Source organism: Bidens hawaiensis, unplaced genomic scaffold, assembly GCF_021521415.1.
Source record: "Bidens hawaiensis isolate Kalapana, Puna unplaced genomic scaffold, B.hawaiensis_p1.1 tig00005663_1, whole genome shotgun sequence".
Classification (NCBI taxonomy): domain Eukaryota; kingdom Viridiplantae; phylum Streptophyta; class Magnoliopsida; order Asterales; family Asteraceae; genus Bidens; species Bidens hawaiensis.
In genome coordinates this window covers 258,827-279,589 of record NW_027491369.1, presented here as the reverse complement: position 1 = coordinate 279,589, position 20,763 = coordinate 258,827, and the positions used below count along the sequence as shown (strand labels likewise).

At 41.3% G+C, this 20,763-nt stretch overlaps 1 protein-coding gene across 1 annotated transcript in view; it reads left to right on the top strand.

Moving 5' to 3' along the window:
• Window positions 1-20,763, top strand: part of LOC143630386 (uncharacterized) — a 181,434-nt gene that overhangs the window by 34,126 nt on the left and 126,545 nt on the right. The window lies entirely within an intron of this gene.

Sequence of the window (20,763 nt, the reverse complement as noted above, 5' to 3'; positions counted from 1 at the left end):
CCATTGTCGAGCATGCATGGCTACATAACCTTCTTCTGGCAATGTGGAATGTCATATTTGGACATGTGCGTAATTCATAAATTTGTGGTTCACTTTTCTCCCTTTCTGTAGCGTTAGAGACGCTAGCAAGAGGTTTTTGAGAAGCAACTGTAAGTTTTCAAGTTGAACACATAATTTATGATTTGTTCAGCAACATCCAAAGTCCAAACGTAGGAGTGTATATATGGATTACACATTCTTTACAATATATAAGTGCATATACTCAAATACGGATCTAGGCAATTAACGTCATTTTGTGAATATTTAGTATCATATTTACACGATGCACCGATGTTTATTAACCCTCATAATCGTAAGTTAAGCTTACACACTTTTGTAAGAATTCTATATGTTGGTTATTTTAGTGTTATTGGATTAACTTGTCGGTATAGGAAATAACGTTAGAGATTAAACGAGTTAGGTGACGCGGGAGTGCGGTCTTGTTTAACAATGATGTTATTTGGGCTTTGTTATTTGGTTTTATACTTGGGCTTAAATATAATGATAAGTGGGCTTATGATTAATTATTTGGGCTAATGTGAGATATGGAAATTGGTTTATATATGCCGATGTTTTCATTCTCTAAAGATCTCTCCATCAATCGACACACATTCTCTTGTTCTTCATCACATTCACAGAATCATCAAAATCCAATTCCAACTACAGAAAATCTCTGTCTTATCCGATAAATCATTGCGTGTAACCCGCAAATAGGTTTATCTGAAAGTGATTCACGATTCATAAATTAATCAAGGCAATTGTTCAATAAACCAAGATTGAAATCATGATTACAGGTTAGCATCATTGATCGAATTCATCATCCAGGTACGCAATATATACAACAAAGATAAACCTATTAGGGTTTGATCGGGTTATTGATTCTTAATTTTACGGAATCATTAATATGGCTGTCTACCGGAAATTTTGTGGAAACCCTAATTCGATCCATTAATTTTACCAACCAAAAAATACAATTGTGTCTGGTTGCAGTAATCAAAATCAAAAGAAAAGACCTAATCTATATATATATATATATATCCGTATATGAATCCATATGATATAATTAATTAATATTGGGCATGAAAACATAATTGAATCATCGTTGTTTCGTGGTCTGCGTTTTATTAATTTACCCGAAGTCGGTGGTTCAATATCGTATGCACGTATGAATAAATTGCATATGATATTACTAACAATTTCTTGGGAATTAAAATCTTGTGATTTCATGGATTAAGGCCACGTGCAAGACTGATTATAATAAAAGAAGAATTAATAATAAACAACTTTCATATAATAATGGATTTGTTGTATAATGCTTTCTGTTGCATACGATATTGAACCAAATATTTGCATGAAATGATTGTTAATAAATTGATTCATACTCTTATGAATGAAAAAAATAAATAATTTGGATGTTTGAATATTAATCATCATAAGAAAATATGTCATGTGTTTCTGTTTATTAGAAAAGTATGCATAGTAATACTTTAATTGAATTGATGAAGAAACTTGGAGACTGTGCTACATATATGTCAAGTTTCAGATTAAAATGTTAAATCAATTAATTGATGATTAAATCGGGACAAATCAAGAAAGATTGTCGAATGAAGATGACAAATAGAAACAAGTTTAACATGGTGGGTTCAAGTGGGTCTAAAGACTCAAATGCTTATAAGGTACGCTTGGTGTTTTAATTTAAATTTGACAAAACCTATGAGTTTGTAATTGATTCAATTAGTCACTTCGGACATATTAATTATTTTTCAAAACACACAACAAAAATGGTTTCAAAGAAACAAAAATGGTTTCATAGTTTGAATGAAATAAAAATGGTATTAAAATATTTGTCCATATGGTACACACATGGGGTTGACGGGCCACGGCCTGGGTAATAATTAACCATTAGAGGTATACAAGTCAGGAAAGCCCGTTGGGTGTGAAATAAACCGAACCCGGTTTCGGGTTTGTTATTGGACTTAAATGTTCAATGGTTTCTAATAATAATTCAGTTGAGAATTATTTGTCGTTTATTTGTTAATCCTATTATGTACAGGATGACATGCTTGCATGGTGGGTAGACTTGGGTCATACGAGTAATATATGCAAGGATCTGAAATGGTTTGAAGAATTTGAACCGGTTGAAGACTTGTATTTACTTGTGAAAAACATTTGTTTTGGATTATGTGTTGTATGTTTCAGGGATTAAAAAGAACCTCTTGTCTGGGTTGTTTTAAATAACTTTTGGTTTTAAGCAGGTTATTGAGTCATATAAATTTGTTTTATCTTGACTTGGAACTTTTGTTGGACTCGGATATTCATGTATTGGATTATTTAAAGTAAATATTAATGTTCTATTTGTTATTTAATCTGCTTGAATGTCATAATCATTTCAAAGAAGGATAGACTATATGTGTATATATTTGATATGCCAGATTAGGTCATGTGAATTATTTTGGAGTGTAAAGAAAAATAGAATCTTGAAGGAGATTGGTTCCTTGTTATCTTACTCGGGTTTGAGTGATTGATTATACGAAGAAATTATTATATTCTAGTTTTGATATAAAGGATCTGGGGGAGGTTGATGTTATCCTATGTATAATAATAATAATAAAAGAGAGTAACAATGGTATAGATGATTCGATTTCATTATATTGAGAAAGTATTGAAGAAACTCAATCCGTTTGATTGTTCTTCGGTTAGCACTCCTATATATAGATCCTAATATCAAGTTTGTGCCTAATCAAGGTGATTCTATTTCACAATTAGATTATTCAAAGTTAACTGGATATTTGATGTATGCTATGATTGCACAAAGACTTACATAGTGTATGTTATGGCCAATTTGAGCAGATATACTAGTAATCCTAGTGCTCAACAAGCAAGTAGTATACAAACTGCTTAACTATGGATGTGTATTCTCTTTTGGAGAATGTTTCATTTATTAGGTAATTAAGGAATGAATTTGCATCATTTAACAATGGAATTCGAGTTTATAGCATTTGTAACAATTGATAAAAGTGGTTGAATGGCTAAGAAACCGTGATTACAAAATTCCATTATGGTCGAACCGATATCACCAAAATCTATCAGGTGAGATAGTGATGACTATGTCAAACGTATAATGGAAAGTCTAGACGGTTATATGTTATACAATACAGTGTGTGATATCAGTTGGTTTGTTATATATGAGTATAATTTGGCTGATGATCTAACTAAAAGGTTAGGAAGAGATCTCGTGAACATATCAGTCATGGGGATGTGTTTAAAGTCCATACGTTAATATCATATGTCAAGACACCCAATTCCCATCTAATACAACGTTAGATGCTGAATTCAATGTGGAAAGCTTGTCATATAGATATTGGAACACAATATCATAAACATCCCAAGGTTTGTGTTCGGACCGCGAGATAAAGTAGGTTGAAGTATAGCTTCTTAATAGTTCATTGATAAATTTCAATGCGGGTGCGAGAATAATGAACTACCTATAAGAATATGAAGTTTAGCCGCTTCAAGAAGCTTTGGAATTGAGCTTTGATATATTCTTTGAAGGATTAGGACACAGGCTAGTAAAATATTGTGTCGAGTGGAATTTGGATTTATAAACATATGTGTATTTTACCTTGAAGTATTCAAATGGATAGCAAGGTTTCAATCCATAGGACACCCCGATATTCGAATATTTTGATCGTGTAATTTACTAAGATGAAAATTCAATCCGTAGGACATTTTCATTTATGCATGCGTTTGTGTTTCTGTGACGATGGTTAAGTTATCATGGATATCACTAAAATAGTGGAAGATTGTTGGTTATTTTAGTGTTATTGGATTAACTTGTCGATGGAGGAAATAACGTTAGAGATTAAACGAGTTAGGTGATGCTGGAGTGCGGGCTTGTTTAATAATGTTATTTGGTTTTATACTTGGGCTTAAGTATAATGATAAGTGGGCTTATGATTAATTATTTGGGCTCATGTGAGATATGGAAATTGGTTTATATATGTCGATGTATTCATTCTCTAAAGATCTCTCCATCAATCGACACACATAGAACAGAGAGATGACGGTTACTTCTTCTCTTGTTCTTCATCACATTAACAGAATCATCAAAATCCAATTCCAACTACAGAAAATCTCTGTCTTATCCGATAAATCATTGCGTGTAACCCGCAAATAGGTTTATCTGAAAGCAGTGTTGCAAAAATCCCGACTAGTCACCGATTAATCCCCGATTAATCGCTAGTCCCCACTTCACTGATTAATTTTGAGCTAGTCGGCCAATTAATCGGTTAACGGTCAAATCCGGCCAAAATCGACGACTTTCGGAGAGATTCCGACCAAAATCAGTGGTTTCCGCGCGAGATTTCGACCCATATCAACTATTTTGACGAGATTACAGCAAAAACTAGTGGTTTCCAGCGAGATTCCAGCCAATTTCCGGCCAAAATATGTTTGTGTATGTATAAAACTGAAAATTACATATAGAAATGTGTATGTGTATGTATAAAACTGAAAAACATACATTAAAGTCCGATCCGATTAATCCCGATTAATCTCGACTAATCCCGATTAATCGCTAGTCCCCACCCCACCGCCCGACCACCGACTAGCGATTTTTGCAACACTGTCTGAAAGTGATTCACGATTCAGAAATTAATCCAGGCAATTGTTCAATAAATCAAGATTGAAATCATGATTACAGGTTTGCAATATTAATCGAATTCATCCTTCAGGTACGCAATATATACAACACTATATCTCACTTGAGATTTATAGATCTTAATACGAATATTCACCCTTCGTATTTCCTTTCTTGTGTGAATTTCTTTGACTTCATAGTGAATGCCACCATTCTTGAACAAGTTATATACCACTTTAACATCAAATGGTGCAATTCATGCTCTCACCCATCAAGTGTTGCACCATAATTATGCTCCTAACATGTCTCGTATATTGTGAGTTTACCACAAAAATTAATTTGGATTACTTCACCGAAATGCAAGTTAAGTACCATTGTAAAGGTAGGGTATTAAACCCACCATTTAACCAAGTATAACACCAAGTTAATACGCTGGGCGGAGCACTGGGCGCCCGGTTATCACTTACGCCAATGGGGATTGAACAACACACAAAGGATGGTACAAACAGCGCACGTCCTTGTCAAAAGGCCATGATGCCCACCAACTTCCACCAACCACCATGACCGCACGGGTGGAGAATATTATTGGTGGAAAATCTGACATGGTAGTTGACCATACTCTCTCTCCTCCGACTATAAATACCAATGGACCTCCAAATGGTAAAGCATATGCATTCTCATACTATTACTATCAATATCTTATATCTCGTACAACAAAGTACTGATTCTCACGCCGGAGGGTGGTCACGAGAGAATCCCCCCATTCCTCGTGACGAGCTCACGGTGTTCTGTTTTGCAGGATACACTCGTCTGTGCCAAGAAGGTTTTATAACCCATCGTGTAGAATACTTAACCATAACCCTCGGACTAACGTGTTAGACCTTGAGGGGTGGATTTGTGTTTCTTCATTGGCGGCATCCATGCATATAGCTAGAACAATTACTAAACTCTCACTCCGTTCTTGACTCAGATGAGTGGCAAAACCACACCAAAAGAGGTTGACCAAAACCCAAAGGCCAACCAAGAAGGAAATACAGAAAATCTGGACATCATTGATACCGGTGAAGGTTTCCTTAACACGTCCACCATTCATCCTACCGTCAGAGACAAAGACAAAACAAAACACGTCCCAAAACAACCATGCCGCCAGATGTCATGGCTTGGTTAGAAGCAGAACAACAAAAACTGCGGGACAAAGTACAAGAGAAAATGGCATCCGTTGTGAAACCTAGAACGTTGTTCGATACAACCTCTAGTAGCAACGAAGAAGAAGAGTACGAACAAAACTCAACGCCAATTCGTACGAAGAAGTCACCACTGGCTCAACAAAACAGCAAAGATAAACAACAGTCGCATCAAGAAGCAGACTCGCGACTAGACGACCCAGACTATGAAGAAAGCTGGAAGGGGTTAGACGCCAAAAAATTGGTAAAATACCACCCAGAAGCGGCGGTAGATTTTTCCAAACCATACCGGCCAACAACGTCAGCGGGGAAATCGAAGTTTGTGGTAAGATTAGCTGAAGCAGAGCTGCCAGAAAATTCCATAAAACCCCCAACGATAGGCCAATATGATAGCATCTCAGATCCAGACGATCATTTGCAAACCTTTACAGCTGCTGGGTTAGTATCAGGATGGACTATGCCATTGTGGTGCCACATCTTTACATTAACACTAGTCGGAGCCGCCAGAGCATGGTTCGAAAGATTGCCGGATGGGCAAATCACAAGCTGGGAAGACTTAGCGAAAAAGTTCACCCAATAGTTTAGTCAGCAACGACGACACATCAGTGACCCAACAGACATTCTGAATGTCGTCAGAAAAGATAATGAAACGCTAGAAGATTTCATCACCAGATTCAACCAGGAAGGTTTCAACATCGGCGGCGTAGGTGAAGAACTGTTGCCGGTAGCCTTTCGCCAAAACGTAAAGTGTGACGACCTCATTCGTAACCTTACGGGTAGAGATGGCATGCCCCGACGATGGGACGATGTTATGACCGCGGCCAAAAGGTACGCGCGAATGGAGAAGAGCCTGGGGAAAGAACTGGCAAAGAATGACGCCAGAAATGACATCAATAGAACCCGCCAAGGCAAAAGAATGTCCTCCGTATGGTCAAGGTTAAACAGCGACAGAGAGTCCGCCACATTCGAACCTTTTAAAGCAAAACAGAAAGGTCAGACGAATGCATCTAGGTGGACCCCGCTGACAAAAAGCTCAACCCACATCATGTATACTGAAGGAATCCAGCTGAAAAAGCCGGCACCAATCAAACAAGGGCCAAATACAGATATGAAAAGTTATTGTGACTTCCATGAACAACATAGCCTTACGACAAATCAGTGTGTCAATTTGAAAGATGCAATCGAAGAATATGTCAAAAACGGTAAGTTGGATCATCTGGTCAGGAACATCAAAGGAAAATACAGGCGCCCACATCCGAGAGATGTCGGAAAACCAGAAAAGAATATCAAAGATCTCCACGCCAACATGATCTCAGGCAATGTTCAAACCAAGAAGAGAAGACAAACAGAGTGGGCGACATGGAAGGAAGAACAAGTCATCTTCCCAAAAGTAAGAGGAGGGGCAAACAAGAAAGCACCCTTAGTGATCACAACCGTATTTGGTAACTACAGGACACCGCGTTTCTTTGTTGACGCAACAGCAACGCCCAACATCATGTACCGCCAGTGTTTCGACTTGGTGGAATAGGAAGACAAGCATCGGTTAACAACTGTCAATGCTCCAATCGCGGGTTTCAATAAGAGCATTGAATACCCGCTAGGGCAGCTGACATTCCCAGTCGAGCTAGGTGACGGGCTCCACTCACGAACAGAAGACGTTGACTTCCTGGTGATGGAGACTCCACACCCACAGTATGATATTATCCTGGGAAGAGAAGCTATTGGTGATTTCAATGCTACCCCGTCATCAGCGCATGGAATATTGGGGGTACCAACCCCAACGGGGGTAGCAATGATCCACGCCAACAGAGAATGTAACATGGCAGAAAGAAAAACACCACCACAAAAGATTCCAAAAAACCACCAAGCCTAGAGAAGTGGAAAAATGGGTACTCAACAAAGAATTCCCAGAACAGAGCGTAACCATTGGACCAACTATCTCTGAAGAAGCGCGAGCAACACTCAAAAGACTTTTAGCCAAAAACATCGATATTTTCGCTTGGACCCCGGCAGACATGACAGGGGTCCCAAGAAGCAAAACGGAACACGAATTAAAAGTTAACCCAGCTTTCGTCCCGGTGGTACAAAAAAGAAGAAAGATGGGACCAGAACAGGCACAGGCTTGCGACGAACAAGTCCAGCAGTTAATAGATGCAGGCATACTCCGGGAAATTCAGTACCAAACATGGGTAGCCAACCCAGTAATGGTACCCACGGCAAACGGCCAATGGCGCATGTTTATTGACTTTAAAGACCTCAACATAGCGTGCCCAAAGGACAACTACCCATTGCCAGAAATCGACCTCAAGGTAGACGCATCGGTACCATTTAAGTTTAAATGTTTTCTGGACGCATACAAAGGGGTATCACCAGATCCATATGGCGGTAAAAGATTAAGACAAAATAGCATTCCGAACAAACAGCGGAACATATTGTTACAAGATGATGCCATTCGGCCTTAAAAATGTTGGGTCTACATACCAGCGATTGATGGACAAAGATTTCAAGTCCCAAGTTGGAAGAAATCTGGAAGTCTACATGGACGATCTAGTCGTCAAAAGTAAGACAGAGACAACAATGTTGAAAGATATTGAAGAAACCTTCGGAACGTTAAGATTAATCAGCATGAAACTTAACCCAGGAAAGTGTTCCTTCGGAATGCAAGAAGGAAAATTCCTAGGATTAATCATCACAAATGGTGGCTTCAAAGCCAATCCAGAAAAATTGAGGCGGTGTTAAAAATGCCTTCAACCAAAATCCGTCAAACAAGTACAAACACTTAACGGCTGATTAGTCGCGCTGAACAGGTTTTTGTTAAGTCATGCGGAGAAGTCTTTTCCGTTCGTTTCGACCTTGAGAAATTGCCTCAAAAAATCGCAATTCCAGTGGACAGAGGAGGCAGAGACATCGTTCCAGCAAATCAAGACGCGGTTTACTTGGCAGCATCAGAAAGAACCATTGACGGTTTACTTGGCAGCATCAGAAAGAACAATCAGTGTTGTCCTAATGGTGGACAGAAGTGGCGTCCAGACACCCATTTATTACATAAGTCTGACCCTTGCGGATGCAGAAACCAGATACTCCACCTTAGAAAAGCTAGTCCTATCCTTAGTCCAGACGGCGCGACGATTACGAAGATACTTTCAATGCCATCCAATACATATTCTCACTAACTTTCGCCTACAAAATGTACTAAGCAAACCAGAATTGTCTGGAAGGCTTGCAAAATGGGCTATAGAATTGGGAGAACATGCCATCGAATACAAACCAAGGCCAGCAATTAAGGGACAAGTTTTGGCGGATTTCATCGCGGAAATTCCTTGAGAAAAAGAAGAGGAATGCACAAGAGAGATCGAAGTTCCCGTCGATCAACAAAAAGACGAAGTCTGGAAGCTGTTGACAGACGGGGCCTCTAATGATGAGGGTGCAGGCGCGGGACTAAAAATAACCAACCCGGAGGGACAACACTTCACATACGCAATCCGCCTAGAATTCAAAAGCACAAACAATGACGCGGAGTACGAGGCGTTACTGGCAGGGTTGAGAATCGCAAAAAGACTGGGGGCCCGCCACTTAGAGGCACACGTAGACTCAATGTTAGTGGCAAACCAAATTGAAGGATCATACGATGCAAAATACGACAAGATGGCGTCGTACTTAGCGCAAGCTAAAATGTTGATGACAACCTTTACCACATGCAAAGTAAAACACATCAACAGAAGCGAGAACAAGCAGGCTGATGCTTTAAGCAAATTGGCATCGGTTGGTTTTGAACACCTTGCAAAAGACGTCCGCATCAAAGTCTTAACAACACCTTCAATAATGAACAAAGAACATTTCGTGTGCACAGAGGCAGAAAAAAATTGGATGATACCAATCATCAATTACCTCGCAAGAGGTATTTTGCCAGAAAAAAAGCAGAAGCGCGGAAGATCCGCCACAAAGCATTGGATTACACAATCCAAGGTGACATTCTCTACAGACGATCGTACTTAGGTCCACTTCTCAGATGCGTAGACCCACAAGACGCAAATTACCTGCTAAGAGAAATTCACGAAGGAATATGTGGCGTACATGCAGGCCCGAGAATGGTGGTCTCCAAAATCATGAATACAGGGTATTATTGGCCAGACATGCACGTAGACGCTAAAAAAGAATTAAGGTGATGCAGTGCTTGTCAACGCGCGCCAAATACCCTGCGCCCAAAAAATGCCATGATACCAGTATCAGCTTCTTGGCCATTCCAAAAATGGACAGTTGAGATAACAGGACCATTTCCAGAAGCGCCGGGGCATGTGAAATTTCTAATTGTAGCAATTGATTACTTCACGAAGTGGGTCGAAGCAAAGCCGGTAGCAACAATCAACGCAGCCAACGTCATAAAGTTTATATGGGAATTTATAATCTGTCGCTTTGGGTTGCCCATGAATCTGGTCAGTGACAACGGAACACAATTTGCTAACCAACACATCCAAAGATGTTTAAAGGAGCTCAATATCACACAGACATTCACTTCCGTCGCTCACCCACAAGGAAATGGTGAAGTAGAACGCGCCAACAGAACAATCGTAGGTGGTATCAAGAATAGGCTGGCAAAACACAAGTCAGGATGGGACGATCAGCTACCTCACGTCTTATGGGCTATAAGAACGCACAAAAACACAAGTAACGCAGAAACACCGTTTAGCTTAACTTATGGTACGGAAGCAATGATCCCCGCCGAAGTCGGCGTCCCTTCGCCAAGAATCACATTACCAAATGATAACAACACAGAAAGGCGTTTAGATTTAATGCTTCTCGAAGAACGTCGAGAGTTGGCTATAAGGGAACAAAACTACAAGCGCCAACTACAGAAGTATTACAACACAAAAGTGAAAATATGCGAGTTCAATGCTGGAGATTACGTCCTTCGCAACAACGAGGCATCAAGAGCACATGCACAAGGAAAACTGGCGCCGTCTTGGAAAGGCCCATATCAAATCAAGGAAGTATTGGGAAAAGGCGCCTATACTCTAATGCAGCTCGATGGCTCGCCAATTCCTAGAGCATGGAACTCGGCACAGCTGCGAAGGTGTTACATGTAAATCGATTCCAATTGTAAAAATGGGCCAATGGTCTAATTTGAATAGAAACGATACTCCGCATTTCACAAGTTAAAAGAAACAATGATTTCACTTATACACAAGTAATTACAAGCGAGTACTTACACCCGCACATACAAAAAAAAAAGAATACAACTATACAAATCGAGGAGATAGCCTAGTCAACGTCATTCACACTCTTTCCAGATTCAACAGCTGCGCTATCTCCTAGGCCGCTAACAGGAGCGGTATAAGGACCAGCCTATGAAGGCTCGAGCAAACCCCTCAACAGCTGCACGCCATTCTCCTCCTTAGCATACTGAGCAACTTGAGCGTAAGAGAATCGTATTCCGTCTCAGCGTCGGTATATTCCTTTTCCACATCAATGGCGTGAAGAACATAGACCTCAGGTGGAAGGTTGTCACGCAGATGCGTAACAGCTTCCTGAAAGCCAGTCTTGTGGCCAAGCTGCTGAGAAGCAGTAACAAGGGCTCCAATGCAACACGTTAAATCATCGTCGGTAATGATGCGTTGGGCAACCTGCATAATAAAAAATGTCAGCAAAACGAATAGGAAGACAAACAAAAGGGGGCAGAATACCTTGCAAATGGCATGTTTCAACTGCCAATCGCGGTCAGCAATGGCAGCGGCACGCTTAGAAGTCAAAACTTTAATGGTTTCCTCATTAGAAACCAGCGCGTCAGCCAGCTTGCCCGCATCCGCCTTCCTCAGCGCAGCTTCCGCCTCCAACTCTTCAATACGCTTGCAACAAGCAGCGTTTCCATTCTCGAGTCGAGCGGAAGCCTCTTTGGCAGCAAGAGCGCGATTGCGTGCATCCGCAAGATCGGCATTAGATTTCTTGCAGGCAACCTCAAACTCTTTTTAGTGAGCAACACGCTCGTGGGCAGACTCTGCCAAGTCTGCCTCAATTTTCGCCAATTATGCCTCAACATCGCTCAGAGCTTGGCGATGCTCAGACGACTCTTTACCAGCCTTCCAGGCACCAGCCTCAGCATCCTTCACCAACTGTTCCATCTCCCCCATACGAGTACCTGCATCAATCTTCTCTTCATGAAGAGCACGGTTCTCGAGCAACAATTCCGCAAAACAGGAGAAAGCCTAGACTTGGTGAAAAGCTGCATCGGAATACAAACTATTCCGGGGCTGGATTTTGCGAGCAATGCGCTCGCCAGGAGGAACAACATGTTCCAAAAATTCCGAGCAAGTGGTCGGGTCCTCAAAATTGGCACCGCAAGTAACCTTCATCGGGGGAGAAAAACTTGGTTCGCGTCTATAGAGTTGCGGGGGTCCATATCTACATTCAATACCCCACCACTCAAACGGCCACTAAACCCGCGACTGCTGCCGCCTCGGAAGTCAAAAAATTTACCTTGCACCGTCGCACCCATAACAATAGGTGGCGGCGGTACAACCTCGTCACCATCAAGAATAAAATCCTTGTCTGGTGAGGGCTGTCTTAATTTCATGAGATCGGCGAAAGAAATGCCCGCCGACTCAAGACCAACCTTAGACGATTCGTCCACAATCGCCTTCATCGGTTCAGCAGACGACGATGGATAAGATACAACCGGAATAGACCCGATCGACGCACGCACAGTCGTCACAATGGTTTCGGCCTCAGACGGGCCAACCATACCCGTCATCATTGGCAAACTCAGTAGAGCGCCGCCTCCGACAAGCTGCCAACACTTGTCATCATTGGCAAACTGGCAAAAACAGCCACCATAGAGGATGCAACACTAGAAGACACAAGAGAAACAGTCGATGAAGAAATCGCCAATGTGCCTAGAACACAAAAGAAACAAAATTAGAAAGCATCGGGTTGCGTCAAAAGGACATTTATTAAACACTATACCTGACGATTTAACAAGACTGCGCTTGACAAACCCGCCAAGCCGAGGTTTCTTGAAAACGCGGGGTATCTCTTCATCATCTTCATTAATCACAGGGGCAGAACCTGAATCATGTGGAGCAGTGAACGCTCCGCTCACTGCGGAAGAAGAGGAAGAAGAAGGTGGACCGGTAGACACGGAATTCGTATCGATAACGGTTCCAGGAGCCGCGGCTGCACGAGACGCAACGTCAGTCGCCACCAAAATTGGAGTGACAACCGTTGTGTTCAGCGCAGACACAGCAACCACAGGCTGAGAGATTGTTGGCGAGGAGAAGCCAACAAAAACCTGTGCGGAGGTGGTTGGGGAAGACGCCATGCTGACACTCAAACCGAGTGCTTCAAGCAATGAAGCGGGCGAAGACACCGGAACCCCGAAAGGAACGGTGGAGATCATGAAGACATCGTCATCATCATCCACGACGTTTCTCGTGGAGGTATCTATCGGAGACGCAACCGTCTCCCCACCACTGCGTTGTGCGCCGCTACTACTGCACCTAGGAAGGCGCACAACGTTAGATCGTTTACCTGAAAAGAAAAACAAAACGTTAGCAAAAGAAGCAAGCAGAAGAAAAATAAAACAGCAGCGAATAGCTCAACTTACCACCCTGAGGGTTAACAGAACTGGGAGGTGGCAGCAGTTTCGGAGCAGCTGATTGCCCCATAGGAAGTGGAAACACAAAGTTCCAGGTGGTCCGCGTAAGGATCGGCTCCTCACGAGGACCCAACTCCCTTCGCCTCAGTAGTTTAACGCCCTCAGGCGCAGGTTGCAGAAGGAGCATGAGATCGTCCACCTCTGAATAATAAAATCGGGTTATTACCAAATACAAGAACATCAAAGCAAAAGTAGAAAAGAGGATACTAACCCTGACCGCCGTTATGAATAACCGACACCATCGCCGCATTCTCCCATATGCGACTCATATCAAGCAGCACCAACGCGCACTACGGATAGTGACGGAGTGGGGAAAGGCTAGCCTGCAAAAGGGTAAACCAATCTGAACCGGTTAAGGAGCCACTTTCGGCTCAACAAGCTCCTTCACATCCGTAAAATGCATGGAGTGCGGAACCATGCGCGCAGAAACGTAGAAGAATACACTCTTCCACTCTTGCAAACTCTGCGGTGCATCCAAAGCAATGGACTTGGAACCGGGATGAATGAACAAGGTATACCACCCCTGGGTGAAACGCCACCGGTAAAAAGCCGATAACCTGCCAACCGTCGGAGTAATGCCGAGGCAATGACAGGTATACTCAAAATGGCGAAGACGAGCCATCTCGAGTGGATGAATCTGGATAAGATGAAGCCCAAACACATCCAGAATCTCCAACAAAAAACGGGTAATGGGCAATCGGAAATTATCCATGAAGAAATACTCCCGATACACGGCAATCTTGCCGATGGGAGCCTCTCGAGCCGTCTTGCCCGGTGCAGGCAACTCAGGCTCATACTCAGGGCCAAGATTATAAACCCTAACCACATTATTGAAGTCGTCGGCAGCCATGCGACAACCGATGAACTCCATAGTATTGTTCTTCTTAACCTTTGATGATTGAGATGATTCAGCCATAAAACACAGAGAATTGAAGGGAAAGAAAGTAGGAAGGAATGAAAACAAAGAGGAGAAATGATGATTAAAGTGGTGTAACCTCCCTATTTATACTAATCGCAATTAATGAAAGGCGGGAGATACAAAAAGAATAAATGACACGCGGCCCAATTGGAGAATGCCACGATAATAAGATGGCAGTGGATGTGTGTTACAGTTGGGCGCGTCACCGGGATTCTCGCCCACTCGCCTGACACAGGCAGAAAGCCTGCAGAGCAGAGCAACCCTCGTCAAACTGTCACATCCAGCAGTCGTTTCACTGAATTGCATTTAATTCACCCATCCACGCCAAAAAACACGTCAGCAACATAAAAGAAAGGATAAGTGTTGGCCAAAATAGGCAACGCAAGGGTTGATTATAAAAAATCACCCGCCAAAAAAAGGCGACAGATAGGGATGGTTATCAAAAATCACCCGCCAAAAATAGGCTACGCCAAGGGATGATTATCAAAAATCACCCACAAAAAAAGGCGACAGATAAGGATGGTTATCAAAAATCACCCGCCAAAAATAGGCTACGCCAAGGGATCATTATCAAACATCACCGGCCAAAAAAGGCGACAGATAGGAATGGTTATCAAAAATCACCAGCCAAATTAGGCTGCGCCAAAAGACGATTTATCAAAAATCACCCGCCAAAAATAGGCTACGCCAAGGGATGATTATCAAAAATCACCCATCCAAAAACGGCGACAGATAGGGATGGTTATCAAAAATCACCCGCTAAAAATAGGCTATGCCAAGGGATGATTATCAAACATCACCCGCCAAAAAAGGCGACAGATAGGGATGGTTATCAAAAATCACCCGCCAAATTAGGCTGCGCCAAAAGACGATTTATCAAAAATCACCCATCAAATTAGGCTGCGCCAAAGGATGATTTATCAAAAATCACACGCCAAAAAAGGCGACACGAAGGGATGATTATCAAAAGTCACCCACCAAAATAGGCTACGCCAAGGGATGATTAACAAAAATCACCACCCAAAAATAGTAACGTAAAGGATGATTTAACAAAAATCACCTACCAAAAATAGGCCACACAAAGGGATGATTAACAAAAATCACCCGCCAAAGGCTAGGCCAAGAGATGATTGACAAAAATCATCCGCCAGGGAAGGCCCGGCAAAGGATGATTATCATAAATCACTCGCCAAACAACGGAATGATTTCCAAAATTAGAAACCAAAACAAGGATATGAGATTTCCTAAATACATTGCTGAAAAACCAATTGGCCAGGAATAATGGTTTTCATTAACCAAATACTCAAATAAGCTAAATTGGTAAAAGACAAATAAAATGCAAACGGACAAAAAGATGCATAACCAAAGGCCCATGATAAGTCCACAGCCCCCCCCCCCCCCAACTTTTTCAAAGAGGGGTGACTATGGACTAGGGGGACTTGTAGAGGTAGGGTATTAAACCCACCATTTAACCAAGTATAACACCAAGTTAATACGCTGGGCAGAGCACTAGGCGCCCGGTTATCACTTACGCCAGGCGTAGTGCATGACACCAAGAGTGTAGTCCAATATAATAAACTTTTCCTAACACCTTGGGAATAGTAACGCAAAGGTCCCACCAGCATGGGACAAAAGGGTGCAACCTACATGGGGATAAACACCCAACCAATGGAGATTGAACAACACACAAAGGATGGTACAAACAGTACAAGCACGTCCTTGTCAAAAGGCCATGATGCCCACCAACTTCCACCAACCACCATGACCGCACTGGTGGAGAATATTATTGATGGAAAATCTGACATGGTAGTTGACTATACTCTCTCTCCTCCGGCTATAAATACCAATGGACCTCCAAATGGTAAAACATATACATTCTCATACTATTACTATCAATATCTTATATCTCGTACAACAAAGTACTGATTCTCACGCCGGAAGGTGGTCATGAGAGAATCCCCCCATTCCTCGTGACGAGCTCACGGTGTTCTGTTTTGCAGGATACACTTGTCTACGCCAAGAAGGTTTTATAACCCATCGTGTAGAATACTTAACCATAACCCTCGAACTAACGTGTTAGACATTGAGGGGTGGATTTGTGTTTCTTCAACCATGCAAACATGTAGCTGTACATAATGACTTAATCATATATTTTCGCTATGTTTTTTTCCTCATATGGAAGATAAACATCAAATTGAACTTTAAAGGATTGTATAAACTCACATTTACATCTTGAGCTTTCTAATACTCACTCTTTAGTCTTTTCTAAGGATCATTAACTTTCAAAAGTTTAACCACATAGCAAGTAATCCGATTATTTCACTTGTTGATGATGCGTGTGCGCGTGTAGTAGTATAAAATATGATGGGTGGGACTAAACACACACAAAATAGGCAAGTGTACCTATCGTATATGTAGAATAGTATTGGTAAGAACCAAGTATCGATCCATGGACACAAATGTTTCTAATAATAAATCGTTGTTTTACTTCAATCGGAGGTTTTAGTCATTTTGGGGTTAATTTTTGAACTTTTTATAAAATGTAAATACTTATATATATATAATATATAGGTGACCAAGACAAGAAATTCCAAACGGGTTGTTCAATTATGCGAAGGTTACCATCTAAGATCAAAAATTCAATATTCTGGGTGACTATTAAAGATATTTTCATATATTATCCCATCAATTATTGTGATTGTGTGGCGTAATCGCATAAACTAATATTAGGCATAAGTTATCTACATATCCTTTGACTTATTCACTTACTAAACCATACGATCTTATGGCTCTTATACGATCGTATAAGATTGTAGCTTTTGTCATATTCTCGCAGCCTTTATCTGCTGTCAGGAACATTCCATACGATAATATGGACACATACGATCGTATAGCTTGTTTTTAAAGGAAAATTGGTTTTTATTGGTTCCAACTATTGTCTTTTGGTCATTGTCGGTCCCAACTAACAAATGGGTCACTGATGGTCCCAACTTTTAATGTATTTGTTCCTAACGGTCCGCGACTAACAGAATCCTATCGCCGTTAGTTTCAGGTCACCGGAAAAACGTTTTTGGCCGGGAAAGTCATTTTTTTTCCGGAAAACACCACCTGAACACTGCCACCAAGTGATGTATGTATATGAACACTCTTAGTTAAAATGCAAACTGTGATAAATAAGCTTGTAACAAGTTCAAATCTCCACCATTTGAAGGGTTGCATAGATCAGAAGGTAAAAAGGGGTTCCGGTTTAGTGTGAGCAGGGATTGGTATTTTGTGGCGGTTCAAGGTTTAATGGTAAATACAACTTCCGCTGTTTGTCGGGAATTTTTAGATGTCTTCAATGGTTAGCTCTTTTTCTTCGAGAGTTTTTTTTTTTACATACCTAATGACTCTTTTAAGGTCAGATCGTCAAGACAGGTTTTATCGAGGATGTTGATTAATTCTTCCTCAATCCTATTCTGAATATAACTTCCAACTCTAATGGATCGTTCGGCTTTGAGCCTAATAGCCCCCACCCTCATTAGCTCGGTATATTCATGCTGAGACTGAGTTTGACTTTTTCTACATCTTCCTTCGTGGGACCAGTTTCCGCAACCTAAGCATCGTTCATATCTTTTTGCTCTTCTCTTCATTGCGTTTTTGGAAATTCCACAGAATGGTGGCCATTGTTCGTTTTGGCGCCACTTTTTCCTCACCTCATTGCTAAAGAGAAAGATTCTCTCCCTAACTTCTGGAGGCAACCTAGGTTTTGTGAAATGTATGCAGCAAAGGAAATTGAAGTCGAAAGAATGCATTTCTAGTTCTTTAGGTCTGCCGGTAAAAGACCAGTGTTGTATTTTACCGGTGAAAGTGGGAAAGGTGATCGGATTTTTGTGTTTTGTAATTTGATAATGGGTTTGATGGAATTGTTTAGATATTACCTTCTTCTTTATACAACGCTTCATGCGGTCTTGAAATGAATAATTGCGACAAGTTCTAAATCACATGAAACATATGACTCACTCAAAGCTTCCGAAAAAATTATTTATATGGCATGAGGTTTATCTCACAGTAACGGAGGAATTGGGTATTAACGCCATATTTTGCATCAATTTATTCTCAATATTACAAAACTTCTTCTTTCTTTTTCACTTTTATGTAATGATTGGTTGTTTGCAAAAAATTTTCTTGGTTTTCTCTTTAGGTTTTTAAGTAATCTTTGTTTGCTGCAAAAATATTTGTTTTAGAGAATTTTTATAATTAGTTGGACAAAAAATTGGTCAAGTAATTCCCCTCCCCACACTTGAATCTCACATTGTCCTCAATGTGACAAGATTCATGAAAATATAAAAATTCTAATTAAGTATTCTGGGTAAAAATGGAGAGTTACTTCCCTACGGGTTAAAGAAATTTCGACAGAGCGTCCCTTGTATTTTGTCCGTTTTCCTGTTTTTGTACCTGTATAATATAAAACTGCAAACATCCACAAACAACCAAGCATAAACTGCTGAAAATTGGGCATGGAATCATCCATCCCTTGCCCTATCGGGCTAAATTAGTCCTAACATAATATCTTTGGCACTCACGGCCATAAAAGTATCCAAACCAACATAAAATAAATAAGTACGACGAAAAGTAAATTGTTTAAACACACATACTAAGTTCATAAAATACTTCCAACCTGTGTCCATGCCCAAACTACCTGTGCCGCCAGTCATCAGTTACCCGTGTCCGGGTCAAATAGCCCCACTGCCTGTCCATGCGATAGCCCAAACGATCAATCTCTCGCCTCGTCTCTGCATATTCGGCTGCTCGCTGTGCATCTGATGCAGCCATCTGCTCTGTAATCCTGTTAAATGAGGCGGTAGTGTTAGCTGAGAACTGATCAATAAGTCCATAAATACCCTCAAAAGAGTATCGGCTATCGTGTGACGAACTTGGGCCGGCCCCTGATGAAGATGGGCCTCCTCTCTGATGGTAAGTTCGGCGGCATTGTTGTGTAGGCGGTGATTGTCTTCTCTCATGCACATCCTGTATCATCATCTCTGACGGGTTTTCTGGGTCCCAAACCTGGTTGTTCTTGTCACAAAATCTCCACACACCCGGGCTGATTTGCTGAACCATCTGCATGCTCTCACAGTAATCAAGGTTAAGAGCTATCGAGTCTGGGCTCGGGGTTCCTTCTGTGTTTGCACCATAGGCCCTGTAGAGGTTGTAGATCCAGGGACCACCAAAAATTGGGGAATTTCCTCGGGCAGTGGCATTTGACATGAAAAGCTTGCCGAATAGCATAGTGATATTGCATGGTGTTTCGTTTTTCATGCAATACAATGCCCAAAGATCCTTTAGGTTGACAACCCCTTCGCTCCGTCCTCGAGCTGTGACGGTATGACTCAGCAGACGGTGGATGTACCTCATGAGCGGGTCACGCAGTGCTGTGCTTTTAGAGACGCTTGGCCTATATCTTGTTGTTCCATAACTCAATTGTTCCTAAGCTTCTTCCCTAATGGCACCTGCTACAGATTCATCATCTTCACCCTCATCTGTAAAGGTTGTTTTGGCCTCGAACCAAATGTTTATGTCAGTTTCCTCGGCCGTGTAAATACCCAAATCAACTCCCAGTTGGGTGACGGAAGTTGTATGCCAAACACCCCCACATCGAAACTCGATTGCCTTGGTATCCCACAGGTCGAACTTTTTCTTCTTCATGTTGAATGAGGCTAGGAACTCCTTTGTAAGTTCTGTCACTGAATCCCCCGTTTGGCTAAAAACCCGTCTCCAAAGTCCCGTGACAATGTTCTGATAGCGGTCCCATTGGTTAACTTGTCTGAGGGTTTCTTCGCATGCATGGAAGTGAGCTTCAGGATATCTGTTATTGAGGTAAGTTAATCTTTCATTTGCAGATTGGTCCCTTGTCTTCTGGTTTCCGAAGACTAGGAATGCATGAAACTCTTCCCCATACTCAGCCATCTTAGGTTTAGAATTGATGAATTGATGAAGAAATTAGCAAAACAATTGAAGGTCGGCGGTTTTCGGTTCGAATGCAGTGAAAATTAGGGTTGGTTGTGTGAAAAAGTTATTTTATTAAGTAAAAACTCGTAACTGCTGTTTGACCAAAAACACGGCCCCGTGCTTTTAGAAGCACGGTATCGTGCTGCTAGGTGCAGACAGTACTGTTTTGTTTATTTATCGAGCTGGTCTGTTTTTAACTGAGTTTTTATTTTCTGGTTATTTTAAACTTGGTAAAAACATCCTAAATTTCATTAAAAACATAAAAGTAAAGACATAATTAAAGATAGACGAAATGAAAAGTACAACAACAATTCTCGGGTCCTAACACGTAGTACTAGCAAAA